The following is a 14,826-nucleotide window of genomic DNA, read 5'->3' as shown; positions in this document are numbered from 1 at the left end:
TTGAAGCACGTCTCTGGCATCAGAATTCATAATATCGATAATAGAGAGCAACAAATGTGTCAAGTTTATTCACAGACTTGAGACCCGTCGGATCGCGACCAAAACGGATCTTAAGTCACGTGACTACCCTTGGCTCTTAACATTACAGCGATAATTAGGCCATATTCGTTCACTAAAACCGAATTAAAACTATTCAAAAATTACATATGGAACTACGGTAATTTCTCAAATAGTTCATCGAACGATGTCCGCGCCATGTCAAAATAATTGAAAAATTGGTCTTCGTCTGAGCGCGTAAAATGTACCTTTTAATATTCTGATCTGTTTATAGGGTGCACCCAATGCTTTCTTGATTTTTTCTTTCTCATTTTTCAGAAACTATAAACGAAAATAGACGGTTCTACATCGGCCATCTTGTTGTACACCGCGTACCGATTGGAGAAAGTTACGCAGAACAAAACCAACGTTCCACGGTGTCGCGAATGGCCATTTTAGATGGATATTCTTCTTTCGGAATGTTTACTGAGCCTAATTATACCCATAATAATTCCTTTAATAGCGATATAAGTATCGAAATCAATACGTGAAAACTCCGAACCGTATAATATTGTTCAATATAAATATTATTTTTAAAGGTTCCACATATGTTGAATCTCATCTCATAACCTAACAGAAAATTTCAATCGGTTTTGAAGAAGCATGAAACAATCTGTGATTTTTTTCCACCTAGAATGCACACACTGTGACACTGTGTGCTCGTGTGATCCTGGTCTTAACCCTCGGACGCTTCCGACGATTTTTATAATTTTTGTAACTAGATCTATTCTGATTTTTACATGTCAATTTTCTTTTACAGATTTTTCTATCCTCTTCTCTGAGATCAACGTCATTTTCTTAGAATCTATTCGTTTATAATTCTGGGTCTAAATGGGATCCAACCCCCTCAGTAAACTGAAAATTTGTTTCGTCTCGTTACAATCAGAATGATCGAATCTTCATAAAAATATAATTAAATAACAGAAAAGTTTTATCATTGGATTATCTCGCCGACATATCTGTGTCATATCGTTGGGGATCCATTTTTTAGAAATATCGTGCAGGTCTCTTGCTGGCACAAAGATAAATATTTATTCGGAAAATGTGCCGCAACGTCTGTATATACGTTAGCTAGGAAAAATAGTTTTTGTTTATAGGAATGTAAAAAATAACAAGGAAAGGTGATTGTTTGTTTGACTATTTTTGGCCGATTTTGTAGAAACATCCGGAGGCTAATCAAGATCAGTAAAATTAATGGTAGGATGGATAATGTTAGCAGTATAGCACAATGCAAGATGAATCGTCAAAGGAGCGTTTCATTTACATCTACTGTTGCAAAACGTGGTTTCAATCGAGTAATAGACGGTCGCTTCGTGTTTTAAGGCCTAATTATACATGAGGTGTCGAAACGGTGATTAACTGTGTCGTACTAATAAGGCACTTGTACACAATATCGTAACATGAACTTCCAGCTGAGAACGCTATGGAATATTACAGGGCTTCAAACGTTCCCATTGGCGAATATTAGCTACCTGTATCGAATCCTGCGTTTCACCCTTTAATGTCTGTCCCCGTTTCATTCGCATCAGGTATGAATGATTCAGTGACTTATCTGAATTTAAAATTCGATATTCGTGGTTATGCTTTGACTGTACCTTTGATTAAAACCTATGAACAATTGGATATGTGTTTATTCGGTTTCACGGGAATAATCGAGTTTTTTCCAGAATTTTGTAATTTAATTCTTTAGAAACGTCTCGGTAAAATCTCAAGTCAGAATTTATCATTTTTTCGGTATTTCGAACTGCAACTTTCAATTTCAAGGAATTTTCAAGACATTCGAAACATCGTTCCCACGACTAAAATTAGGCTTTTCTTCGCCAACGATCCAATATATAAATATCAGTATTAGTAATTTTTATCTTGTAATGAATAAATAAAACTCCACCTTCTTCGAATCGAAATTTAACGAAAAACGTGAATTTATTAAAATATATGAGAAAAAATAGAAAAATAATTAGAGAAAAATTGCTGGTCAGATGATTGCTGAAAAGAATTGATTCGACTAATCAATTGTTTAACTATGCTTTAAGCCTGGTTTTCATTAGACCGTGGATCAGAGCGGAACTGAAAAATGAAGATGATTTGAACAGATGAATACTGATTTCCTCTTCTGAAAAAATGAGATTAGGTTAAGGTTAAGGTTAGGATAATGTTAGGTTAAGGTTCGGAGCCTGTTTCGGAGCCGAATTGTAACCCCGAGGGGGACAATAAATTAACTACTTCTGAAAAACCGTCAATATTTTTTACCGAAGAATTTTTTTATTTTATTCCGTCAAAATGACGGATCCCAATCATTTTAATCTACGAATATTGAGATTGCAAAGATGCATCCACGAGGAATTATTTAACAATTTCTTTGGGATTTCTTTGGGTATACATTAGTAAAAAGATGGCTACGAATCTCGATAGATACATTATTTTTATGAAGTAATGTAAAATAGTAATTTTTAGTGCCCCGTAAACCTAGCATTAACGCACACACTGCAAGCCATACGAGAATGATCAACCTAATACCACAACGAATGTGGCTTGAAAGCTTGGTTTCAACTCGTTAACATTTCTGGAAGATCTAAAAGGACTTCGAATCGGCGATCCAGCAAAAAAATGGCAAGCAAACAATGTAGATGACGCATCAATTTCGAGGCAGAATGTTTAAAAAGTGCTCGGCTTTCGGCAATTTAACACTTCGACCGCCAAACTAGAAACCTCAAAAATTCCATGAAATCAAAGTAAGTTATTTCTTAAAATAAAAAATGAAAAAACTTAAATGTACGATACTGAGTAGTCCTCCAACTTTCTTGAATTTTACATATCCCAATCAAAGGTAAAAATGCATTTGGTAAAAATTCATTTTAAAACCTGGAGAAATAACTCTGTCACCCACACATGGGTGACGTGGCAGTCAACGTGTTAAACGTGGAATCGAATCCAGACCACAGGCCGCAGTGTTTGCGTCAAACATTTGCACCGTCGAATCGCGCGCGATCGAAAGATAATTATTTTACGATGTTAAATAAACTGTCGGCCGAATGAGAAAAATCTGTGCCGCCGGGCAACGCAGAGAGAGCCAATTACAACGTAATGCGCGTTTTGATTCGGTCGCCGGAATAGATATCGGCCTAATTCGAGAATCGGTCGACGGGGTAATTGATGGGAACTAATTGAATACGGAAGGCAACATGACGGAACACTAGAGCACCGAGGGATTTCAACGCGCGGCAAAATCCTGCCGAGATTTTCGATGGAAATTCGCTCGAATATCAAGCAAATACTCGTCGCGTTTGTTGAAAACACTCCGAATTTTATAATTTAATCCGCTTAACCGCAACACGTCACCATCGGAACGCCATTTTTCCAAAAACTTGTTCATCTTCGCCCAAAACTTTCTAAACCGTCGTGCGTTTTGCACAGGGTGTAACAAAATTTAGTGTCATGGTTTTGGCAGATGGTTGTACACCTTCGGACTTGCAATTGACCTGCAATTCAAGGTCAAATTTTTGTATGCTTGTATCGCATTCTACTCGCCATGGGGACCAAACTTGTCAAAGGAACCGTAGGTCGCAACTCAACCGTTCTCTTATAAAACAATGTTAAATATTTCAACGTCGTCTTCCGGTCCTCGGATTTCTCATTCTTTGCCATAGAATAGAACGATCAATGTTTATCGCTCTTAATGGTCGTGCTTGATCACCGGTTTCGATATGGCCACCATTATTTCGTAAACAGAACGGATGTAAACAAATAGAGGACAGTAAACGTCATAACTTTCAGATAACCACTGCCAACAATCACAATCTTTTCTGCTCTCTTGTGCAGCGAGTGTTAGACGTCAGGTATGCAAAGGAGAGGAAGAAATGATAACGTGCGTCAGATGCTTCATGCTATTGACGAAGCATTTGGAAATTATACCTTAGCTCGCGAACTATGCAGCAATTGAAATCACGAATCGAACACGCTTTTCACCGTGTGCAGGTTATACCGAACATCTACGAAAAAGTTCGCAGAAATTTGGAAGAAAGACCAAGGATCTGTTTGCGTTATAATGGCGGCCATATCGAAGCCGGTGATCAAGCACGACTATCAAGAGCGATAAACCTTGATGGTTCTATTCTATGGCAAAGAACGAGAAACCCGAGGAACGGAAGACAAAAGTATTTAACATTTAATATTAAATATTTAATATTTCAGTTGAAATATTTAACATTGTTTTATAAGAGAACGGTTCAGTTGCGACCTACGGTTCCTTGGACAAGTTTGGTCCCCCGTGGCGAGTAGAATGCGATACAAGCGTACAAACATTTGACCTTGAATTGCAGGGTCAAAGTCAATTTTGCGGCAATTTCTTTTAACAGATCTCCACCGATCCGAAGGAGTACAACCATCTGCCAAAACCACGACACTAAATTTTGTTACACCCTGTACGCTTTCCTCCGACCGGCAGTATTGGCCGTAAAAAAAAAAAAATGCAAGAAAAAGAAAAAGCTTGTTCAAACTTCCAAACAGATGCTGATCCGCATCGGACAGGAACGATGGAAATAAGTTCAGTAATTTGAATACATATCTTGACCGAGTTGTCGAAACTTTCGAATAAATTCGGATACGGATGCGGACACGAGTGGCGGCAAGTTCCTAGCGCAAACGTATCAATTCCCCCCCTCCCCCTCCCCTCACGGAAAAATCTTGGCCCCCTCTTTTTTACCGGGATACTTTATTTGTTCTCCGAAGAAGTTGTTTCCGCTCGGTCGGACCGAAATCGAGTTTCATCGTCTTCGAACCGGGGATTCTCCCCGTCCGGTTGCGGGCCGTCACGCGTCCAACTTCCGGCCCTTGCAAGAAGCAAACACGAATTCTCCGCGTAACCGCTCGGACCGAACGGTATTCCGTTAACGAAGCAGGAGTCAGCCCTCGCATAGTTTCGCCGAGCACAATCAACGACGGAACCACAACGGTCGGGGCTGCGTAGGTGTTCGCCAACAGAGGAAAAAATTCCGGATTGGGGAAAAAAAAATAGAAGCGTTGCAACGCGTTCCCCAGCATCCAATCGCTTAACTTATTCATCGCGTTTATAACTTCAATATACACTCCCATACAAAAGATAGCACGCGTGTGCCATCTTTAATTTCTCGTGTTACGATTACGCTAGCACGGGAACTCTAAAATATATGGAAAATGTACCTTCTACGTATATGTATACATAACACAGGTTGACTTTACTTCAATGAGTTCTCTCAGTTGAAAAAGGAACACATAATCTGACGCAGACAAAATGATAGCACACCGGAACTATGTTTACATATTCTTCAGTGTTTCGTGAGCTCGCACGGAGTTACAGTGTTCAAGTTGTATCTAGAGCTTTGTCATATTGCCATTCTCATAATGGGTCGTGGCAAAGAACTTAGTGAAAGCGAAATTAGCACAATTTTAGCTCTGAGAAAACAAAAGTTGTCTATTACTAAAATTGCAAAAGAAGTTAGTCGCAGTCGAAAAGATATATATATATAATTTGTTGAAAGACACAAGTGCATACGGAAAGAAGAAAAGTACAGGAAGGCCAGCAGCTTTATCTGTTACAAGTTACAAGTTTAACGAATTTTCTCAAGGTTAAAAAACGTTCGACCATAATCTCCCTATTTTTCCCATATTCTACAAAGTTGCAGCTTTCATTTAAAAAAAATTTCATCGCTCTACCTCATTCCTATCGAAAGTTCCTTGATTTTGAATCCGATTTTGCCCAAATTGCGGACAAGTCGGCCCATCTCACTACATTTTTATTTGACGATGCACGAAAATGTCCTTTGGCAGGAAATGTCCTTTATTAGCAGGAAATGCATATTATTATTCATTTGAAAATCATTTAACAATTTTTTTTATGCATAAAAATAATTCCTTTTTTGTTTCAACTTATTAATTTTATTGTTAAATTTAATTTTTTGTGACTAATTAGCATTGCATATGCATCGGTAACCAAATTTAGATTTTTGTAAAAAAATTTGGCCATGCAGGCACTCTCTAAAGTGCCAAAAATCGAAAAATGTTATATTAACTGTAAATGAGTGTGCAATAATAATTCTGTGTAATGGAAAGTGCTTACCAAGGAATATGCATTCTTTATACATTTAATAAAGTAGATTTACTTTTTGTACAAATTTTCAACGGTGGTTTTACTTGTTAATTGCATATAAAACTTCAAATTAACATAAAACAAAAACGGCAAAATATATCCTGAGATTTATGCATATTCGGATACATTACTTATTATAGTTTAAGAATTTCATAGTTTTGTCTGCGACTTTTTGCGACTCTCAATTTTATAAATTTGTTATTTTCTTTTTAAATGTATTAGTTATATTGTTAAATTTCATTTCTTGCGAATAATTAACAATAAGTATACATTTGTAAACAAATTTGGTTGTAAAAAATTTTGCCATTTGTTCGCCACAGTTACAGTGGCGAATTTACCGGGAAATATTCGTGTATATCACGATATGAAATACATTTCTTTTGCAAAACATGCGTATTAGGATGGAAATTGTTAATAATAATCATATAATAACCATATTAATGCATAATACAATTTTGCAATAATTGTGTATCAATCATTTTTATGTATTTGTAATTTGTTTTTAATATATGTTTTATAACTATTGAAAAAGTAATAAGAATGTAGAGATAGATCGAAATGTGCAAGATCACGAGAGTCAATGATTTTGAGTCGCAATCAAAGTCCTGAGAATGACTCGGATAGCGAAGCAGCAGCAACATGCTCGGATAGCATTCTGTTGAGTTTATTCATTTTATTCACTATTATAATTTGTTTAAGTTTATTATTGTTAATTTTACATATGGTTCATTTATTAATAATTTTGATCTAAACTTGTTAGTTTTTAAAAATAAATTTGTTAATTTTTAATAATAAATTTTTTTTTGTTAAAATTATAAACTATATTGGTAAATATAATTGTCTGTAAAAAATTTCCTCTATATATGCATTAATAACCGAACTACGAGAAGTGCCGAAAACAGGCGATTTGTCCGCACTGTGCGCCGTATCAATCTGCAAAGCGCGAAGAATCGAATCGGCAAAGTCTACAGTCAAGTTTCCTTGAAGTGAATTCAACTGGTAAAACCAACAACGCCTCTGTTTCATTTCAATGAGTTCAGCTTCTCGTTAATTCGAAAACGTCGAGCGTCGCGGCATCGCCCAACAAAAAGAGAAAAACACTCGGCGAGACCGATGCTTTTCGGAAAAGTCATCAGCGCGACCGAAAGCGCCGCGAAAATTCGTGAACATGGACTGATAAAACCGAACCGGGAAGCGGCCGATGGGAGTCGCGATAGGCCGCGGCCGGTTGCTGATAATGCTCGCTTTTGTGACCCCGTTCGAATGCCTTGAATCGCGCTCGGGTCAGCGGTGGATTCTTTTAGGAACGCCTCGGAACAATCCGCGTGTCCGGCCGTTTGTCTCCGCGTATGGCGGCGCGCACGTCCGGAATTTCGAATCCTCCGTGGGCCGGGCATTCGTCGACAATATCGGAACGCTAGGAATGACGCGGAGCGTACGTAGAAGCTCCTCGTTGGTTTGTACAACTAGAAGTCTCCTTCTCGGGGACAATGCTCGCCGAACGCTCTCAAGATCACACGTGCTCAACTCGTGGCTCTCAGAGCTGCGTCACCACTATGACGATTCCCGGCGCGAACACGGATCGTCCTGTTCGATATTCGCGTGATCGAAATGTTTGATGACACAGATGTTTCTCTTCAGGATAGGACGGTTCTATCCCCTCTTCTTCTTCCGAAGTTGTCCGCTTAGCGCCAGAATGGGAGGGTATACAGTGTTTACTCTATGCAGGGTGTTCATTTGAAAACTTTCCAGCCGACTATCTCGAAAAGATATTAACCCTTAAGTGCATAGGTAAACTAAATATTAGGAACATGAATGCATACATGGGGTCCATTGAGGGCCCCACTCACCTAATTCCTTGCTAACTTTGATTACAGCAACGATTTATTTCTGTAAACACATTGAACATAACCTAAATATTGACAGAAGCAAATGGCTGAACTCTCGGTTCACAAATGGCGCGGCTAAAAATGTTAACAACAAAATCCAACATTGGGGTCCTTTGCGGACCCCACTTACCTAATTCCTTGCTAACTTTGATTACAGCAACCATTTATTTCTGTAAACACATTGAACATAACCTAAATATTGACAGAAGCAAATGGCTGAACTCTCGGTTCACAAATGGCGCGGCTAAAAATGTTAACACAAAATCCAACATTGGGGTCCTTTGCGGACCCCACTTACCTAATTCCTTGCTAACTTTGATTACAGCAACCATTTATTTCTGTAAACACATTGAACATAACCTAAATATTGACAGAAGCAAATGGCTGAACTCTCGGTTCACAAATGGCGCGGCTAAAAATGTTAACACAAAATCCAACATTGGGGTCCTTTGCGGACCCCACTCATGCATTTAAGGGTTAAAAATGTTTAAACCCCTTTCTGCAAGGATTTCGAGGGGAAAAGAGCGGGGCAGTTTTCAAGGTCACTTGAAGGTCAACTTTGTCTTTTCAAATGGAAACCGATATTTTTTATTATGGGATCTTATTGTACGTGAAAAGACCAGCAGAATACACCATCTTATACAATTAATTGTACTACGATCTCTTATCACGATGATTCGCACTGGACTAAATAGTACAATTTTATATTGCAAGACAGACAGCATAAACAAGAGATCAATAGAGGACAAATTTGTTTTGAAACGGTGCGTGCTAGTACAACTGGAAAACGTCAACGATTTGCGTCAAAGAATTTTACACAATAATATGCCTCGCTCTACTTCTCTTTAAATATCTCCGAAACTAGTGCGCCGATAAAAGAAAAGTATCCTACGAAAATTGCTGGACTTCTCGCGTACAATAAGATCCCATAATAGAAAATATAGGTTTCCAATTGAAAAAACAAAGTTGACCTTCAAATGACCTTGAAAACGCCACTCAAATAAAAAACTGATACTGCCCTTCTCTTTCTCCCTCGAAATCTTTGGACACGTGTTTTACACTTTTCTCATATCTTTCATACTTTTCGAGATATTCGGCTGGAAAGTTTTCAAATAAACACCCTGTATATGTCGCCAAGGCCTGGATGATAAACGTCGCGAAATTGTGCCCACTACCGCGGAGTATAGGTACCCTGTGAAGGGCCTTGAACCTAGACATGTAGAGCTTCGGCTGTCCTTTTCTACGTTCGGCGTGGATCAAAGAATCTGGCCGATATATGTCCCTGGCTAGACTGTCCGTGTTTTGGACATATATCGAGTAAACACTGCACGCTATCCTTTTTCAACGAAAGATATCGCTGCTAGGCCGACAACTGTATATAATTTACCGGAGAACTTTATGGGACCAATAAACTTCCACTCGAGAACAAAGGTGAGCCTGAGTAGGTACCCTGATCCGAAAAACGGCAGAAGCCGATTTCGAGCCACTGCCGTTTTTCGAGACAAAACTGTAAACTGGCAATCAAATTACCCTTAGCCCTCTATGTCTGTGCAATAATTCCTACGAACATTTCGATTACACAAGATCGGATTATTAGGTGCGTAAAAGACCAGATCACCAAAAGATTATGGCAACGTAAGTCGTCCCTGAAGCAAAGAGCAACAGATCCAGCCTTGAATTATAAGTGATTGTTTCAATGTTAAGTCGAATATAGTCCAAGTTTTAAAATGTCCAAAATCCACAAAAATTTTCCACACTTTGTAATATTATGTACATATAACAATTACAAAATTTGTTCCCCTCGGTATACTGATAAGTGACTTATATGTGAAGCACAAAGATATAATAACGTAATATTATGATACAATATCTGTGGTCGCTAATGACCTAGTCGTTGATGCGACCTGTATAAATAAATAAATTAAAAAAAGAAAAACCACCCTTAAAGAAGTTAGTCCTCCACACCGATTGCCCTACTCTCCTGTACGACTCCGACGACATTCACCTCGAAGCTACCAAGCTACGGCGTAGGGGGAGGGGCAAGTATAGTCTTTGGTCTATCGTACGGTCCATATTAGGTTTCCCATTCACCCCGCGTACTCGCTAACGAGAAGCAAAATACGCGATGCCCCGCAACGTTAAGATGTACCTAACCTAGTAGGTTCGGTTCGGCTTCATAATTTTGAGGATTCGTCGCGTAAGTGGCTAATAGACCTCGGAGGAACACTCAGCAATGTGTAAAGTCTGAAACACGGCGGAACGAGCGAAAGGATGCAATCCAAAATCGATGCATATCTGAAGCATAACGGCTTGTCAAGTGGAATTTAATAAAGAGAAACTCTCCCCGAGAAACTGCTCGGACCTCATGGAGGATACGTGACTTGTGTGTTCGATCGGAGCGGATCTTTCTTTTCCTAGCGGATCTCGTTTACGACGGCCAGGCGCCCAAGGTGATCGTCTTTTGAATAAATTTAATCGCCGACAACCAGGTCACTGATAAGATCGCTGTTACTCGCCCTCCCCCCCCCCCTCTCCACACTTGTGCACCCCCTTCACACCCCTTACTCGCTGGCAACCAGCCGTTTCTCTGTTTCGGATGCGGTATGAAACTATTAGGTACGTCCCTTTGATCATCCCGCTCGTAGTTACAGTTAACGCATTCCGACGAGCAATCCCACGCAATCCCACGGTAATAGAAACCCCGTGTCTATTGCGAGCCGATAATTAACAGACAAATGCACCGTGGAGCGTATCGAGCAACAAGTTAAAATAACGCGAACGAAGTGTCCTGTTGCCGGCCCGCGTTCGATACATCGGATAGCATGAGAGCGGGAAGAACAGTGACGATTGTGCACGACATCGATTCGCGTTATCAGCGTCCACTGTTTCGGTCCATTGTAGGGCCGATCCGTGCAATTTTTCTGGCAAAACGCCAAATTCTCCAGGCAGGAATTAGTTTCGGTTAGTGCTCCTGATTTCTCGACATTTTTCGTTTCTCGAGAAATGAGAAATAAGACGATATTTCTCGAGAATGCTCGAGAATTTTTAATAAAATAAAAAAATATTGGGAAAATTCCATTTTTGTTTAGAAAACTCCAACACACCATTTCGACATGCTCAAATGTCAACATGTAATATGGAATATAGTAAAATCTCTTGTGTCGAGATTTTACAATACTCCATATTACACGTTTCTTCATGCTACCAGCATGGTAGGTTCACAAGAATGTATGCCGTCGCGCAAAAACGGTAACCTAAGCTACCAAAAATTATGGAATATAGTAAAATCTCTTTTGTCGAGATTTTACAATACTCCATGTTACACGCAGTGTTCCTAATTTCTCGATATTTTTCATTTCTCGAGAAATAAGACGATATTTCTCGAGAATGCTCGAGAATTTTTAATAAAATAAAAAAATATTGGGAAAATTCCATTTTTGTTTAGAAAACTCCAACACACCATTTCGACATGCTCAAATGTCAACATGTAATATGGAATATAGTAAAATCTCTTTTGTCGAGATTTTACAATACTCCATATTACACGTTTCTTCATGCTACCAACGTGGTAGGTTCACAAGAATGTATGCCGTCGCGCAAAAACGGTAACCTAAGCTACCAAAAATTATGGAATATAGTAAAATCTCTTTTGTCGAGATTTTACAATACTCCATGTTACACGCAGTGTTCCTAATTTCTCGATATTTTTCAGAAATAAGACTATATTTCTCGAGAATGCTCGAGAATTTTTAATGAAATAAAAAAATATTGGGAAACTCTTACCAAACTTTTATAAAGTGAAACATTACGCTTTCGTTTTGAAATGACTTCTTAATGCGTCTAATGTAGAATCAGACAATCTACTTCTTTTCTTTTTGCAACAAAATCTGTAGTCGTAGAAAAATTTCTTTCGTTTTGTGTGGACGTTGGCTTTATCGTATACAGAACATCCAAAAGTTGCTGAAGATTGGGTGTCCTTTTTCCAGTCGACTCAAAAATTTGGAATTCCTTTGTTACAGTCTACAAAATTCTTGAAGGCTGTCTGCAATTTCTAATTCTAACTGTTTTGTCCAGTGACAGTTCCGCATTCTGAGAATCTGAAAGTTTTTCACTATTTTCATAAGAATCGTTGTCATATTTTCCATAAAGTCTGCTTAGAATTTGTTTCGCCATTTTATACATATCTGCCTTGGATGTTAAATAAAAAACTGTATCTTCTGGATCTTTTTGCAGCGATTCTGGATTATGCAGATATTTTAGAAGGGATACAACAATCTTGTCTCTTCTTTTAGATATTTCTTCTTTAATAACAACAGGAAACTCATTGCTCAGTATTCAGTTTTTCTAATGTTTTGAATAGGAATTTAAGAGAATTTAAGAATTTATATGTTATAAAATAAATGAGATTCACGAGGAATTTTCCTAAATTTAATTTCTCGAGAAATACCGCAATTTTTCTCGAGAAATCAGAAATAACCAATTATAAAATTTCTCGAGAAATCTCTCGAGAAAGAATTCTCGAGAAGGAACACTAGTTTCGATCGCCGATTTCCCCGAGCGAAACCGCGCTGTTTTCCCCTTACTTTTTCTCGGTTCTATTTTTTTTCCCCCCATCGAAAGCGATTCTACGCGGCGGCTAATGAATTGCTTACATTGCCGGGACACATCCGCGCTCTTTAATGCGCGTCGTTTTTAGAACCCGTCCACAGAGGATTTCAAGGAGGAGCACGGCACCGCGTCGACCAAAAAATGAAGGTTTAATGGAGTGCAAACAAGTGTCGGGCTAGATAATCGCGCGCAATTAAAAGCGCCGTCATCAACGCGAGCGGTAAAAATGTGTGGAGAGCCTCCACGGACCATTTCCCCTCTACATAATTCGGCTTTTATTGTGTCCGGGAAGCTCGGAAGCCGGATCGGAGCGTGCAGTTTTTGCTTTCGCCAAACCGGAAGTGACCGCGTTGTAAAACTAATACGCGCCCTATTACTCGCGTTTGCGCCGGCGCACAGTGGTCCCGAACCCGGAAAACGTGGCCATAACCTAAAATATGAACTTTCAGCTAGGTAAATTTTAAGTATGGGGTTGGTTACTCGAAGAGTGTTTCTAAGTGGGGGTGAACAGCGAAAAGGTCGTTTTTTTTATACCTGACCAACAGTCACAGTCCGAACTTCGAGTTCATTAGACCATACCTTTTTAAGCTTGTGAAGCACATGGCGAATTTCAAGTGCACAGTGTACAAATTCTGTTGAAACGTTTCGATTTTAATTGTGCATTATGGATGCTGTTTGTGGAGGTAAGTTGCATAGTTTTTAGTGCCAAATGTTTATCGTTAACTGATAACTATGTATGCAAAAGAGAGAGTGAAAGTGAAGGTATAAATTTTTAAGATGTAGAGTAAAACTTGCAAGTCTCGCACGGTCCATCGCTAAAACTTGTTGGAGCTACTGCTACATAGCATTATCTTGCAATTATAAAAATAATTAGCAGTCCCTAGGTGCCTCTGTGGTCGTAGCACTGATTTTGTAACGCAGAGTAGGTATTTTATATGCTTTCCTTGCATTTCTTGTCAAACTGTGAGAGATATGCACCGAGTCTCTCTGTAAAATTTAAACAGATTTCGAATAGAATGTCAATTTTTTAATAAGGAGTCATATATCCGAAATTTTTTTCTATTTCTCAAACGCGAACGCTGTTTTTATGCCGGCGCTGTTCATTTGAAAACTTTCCAGCCGAATATCTCGAAAAGTATGAAAGATATGAAAAAAGTGTAAAACACGTGTCCAAGGCAGTATCAGTATTTTATTTGGATGGCGTTTTCAAGGTCATTCGAAGGTCAACTTTGTTTTTCCAAATGGAAACCTATATTTTTGATTATGGGTTCTTATTGTACGCAAAAAGACCAGCAATTCTTCAATTCTTTCTTCTTTGGGAACTATGAAGTGCGAATAGAATACCTACTTTATACAATACAAGGGGTAGAGTTTGCTATCCGGAGAATTAGTCTTCCCCCTCGTTCCGGTCAACATGAGACAGCAAATTTTCCAATTTCAGATTCGTGATCAGCGACCCCAAAAACGGCCTAATACCAATTTTCAGAAGCAGAACCAATAATTTTTTAATAAGTTGTGAGGTTTTGACCACGTTTTGTCAATTTGGGACCACTATGGCCGCAGCCACTGTAACGTTGTTCAAGTAGCGTTTCTTCACGCGGCGAAACTTTTCAAAAACATGTTCTTCGTGGCTTTTTGTCGCCGGGGCACAATGTAGCGCGAGAATCCCCGTCCCGTCGAAGCTGCTCGTGTTGCAACATTTCGTTAAACGTCGAAACGAACCTTATTGCAATCGGACGCGAAACTCGAAGTTGATGCCGGGCCGGTTAATTGATACCGATTGGAAAGTCTATCGAAACCGGGGGAGGTTTAAGCGAGAAAAACACCGTCGGAGCGGCCGTGTCGGCCGTTAAAATTGATCCTCTTATGAAACTGGATCGCTTGATCCGATTAAACAATGCGATCCCCCCGCCCCCGCACGCCCTATATATGCGACGTTGTACCGCGCAATACGTCGAAGAATTTCCCGAAGAATCTCGTTGGCCACGGCAATCGACGGATAATAACCAGTTCCTTAATAAGGTCGCGGCGGGAAACTGTGCCGAGCGGAGCGGAGGCGAGCGCGGACCGCGGAGTGAAGGAGACAACAAAAGCAGAAGAAGAAGACAC

The 14,826-nt window shown here is 39.3% G+C and overlaps 1 protein-coding gene across 1 annotated transcript in view; it reads right to left on the bottom strand.

The window, feature by feature from the left end:
- The window catches only part of LOC143352941 (uncharacterized), a 138,282-nt gene that overhangs the window by 123,336 nt on the left and 120 nt on the right, over positions 1 to 14,826 (bottom strand). The window lies entirely within an intron of this gene.

The sequence above is a fragment of the Halictus rubicundus genome, chromosome 3, assembly GCF_050948215.1.
Source record: "Halictus rubicundus isolate RS-2024b chromosome 3, iyHalRubi1_principal, whole genome shotgun sequence".
Classification (NCBI taxonomy): domain Eukaryota; kingdom Metazoa; phylum Arthropoda; class Insecta; order Hymenoptera; family Halictidae; genus Halictus; species Halictus rubicundus.
This window is presented reverse-complemented; position numbering and strand designations above follow the sequence as displayed.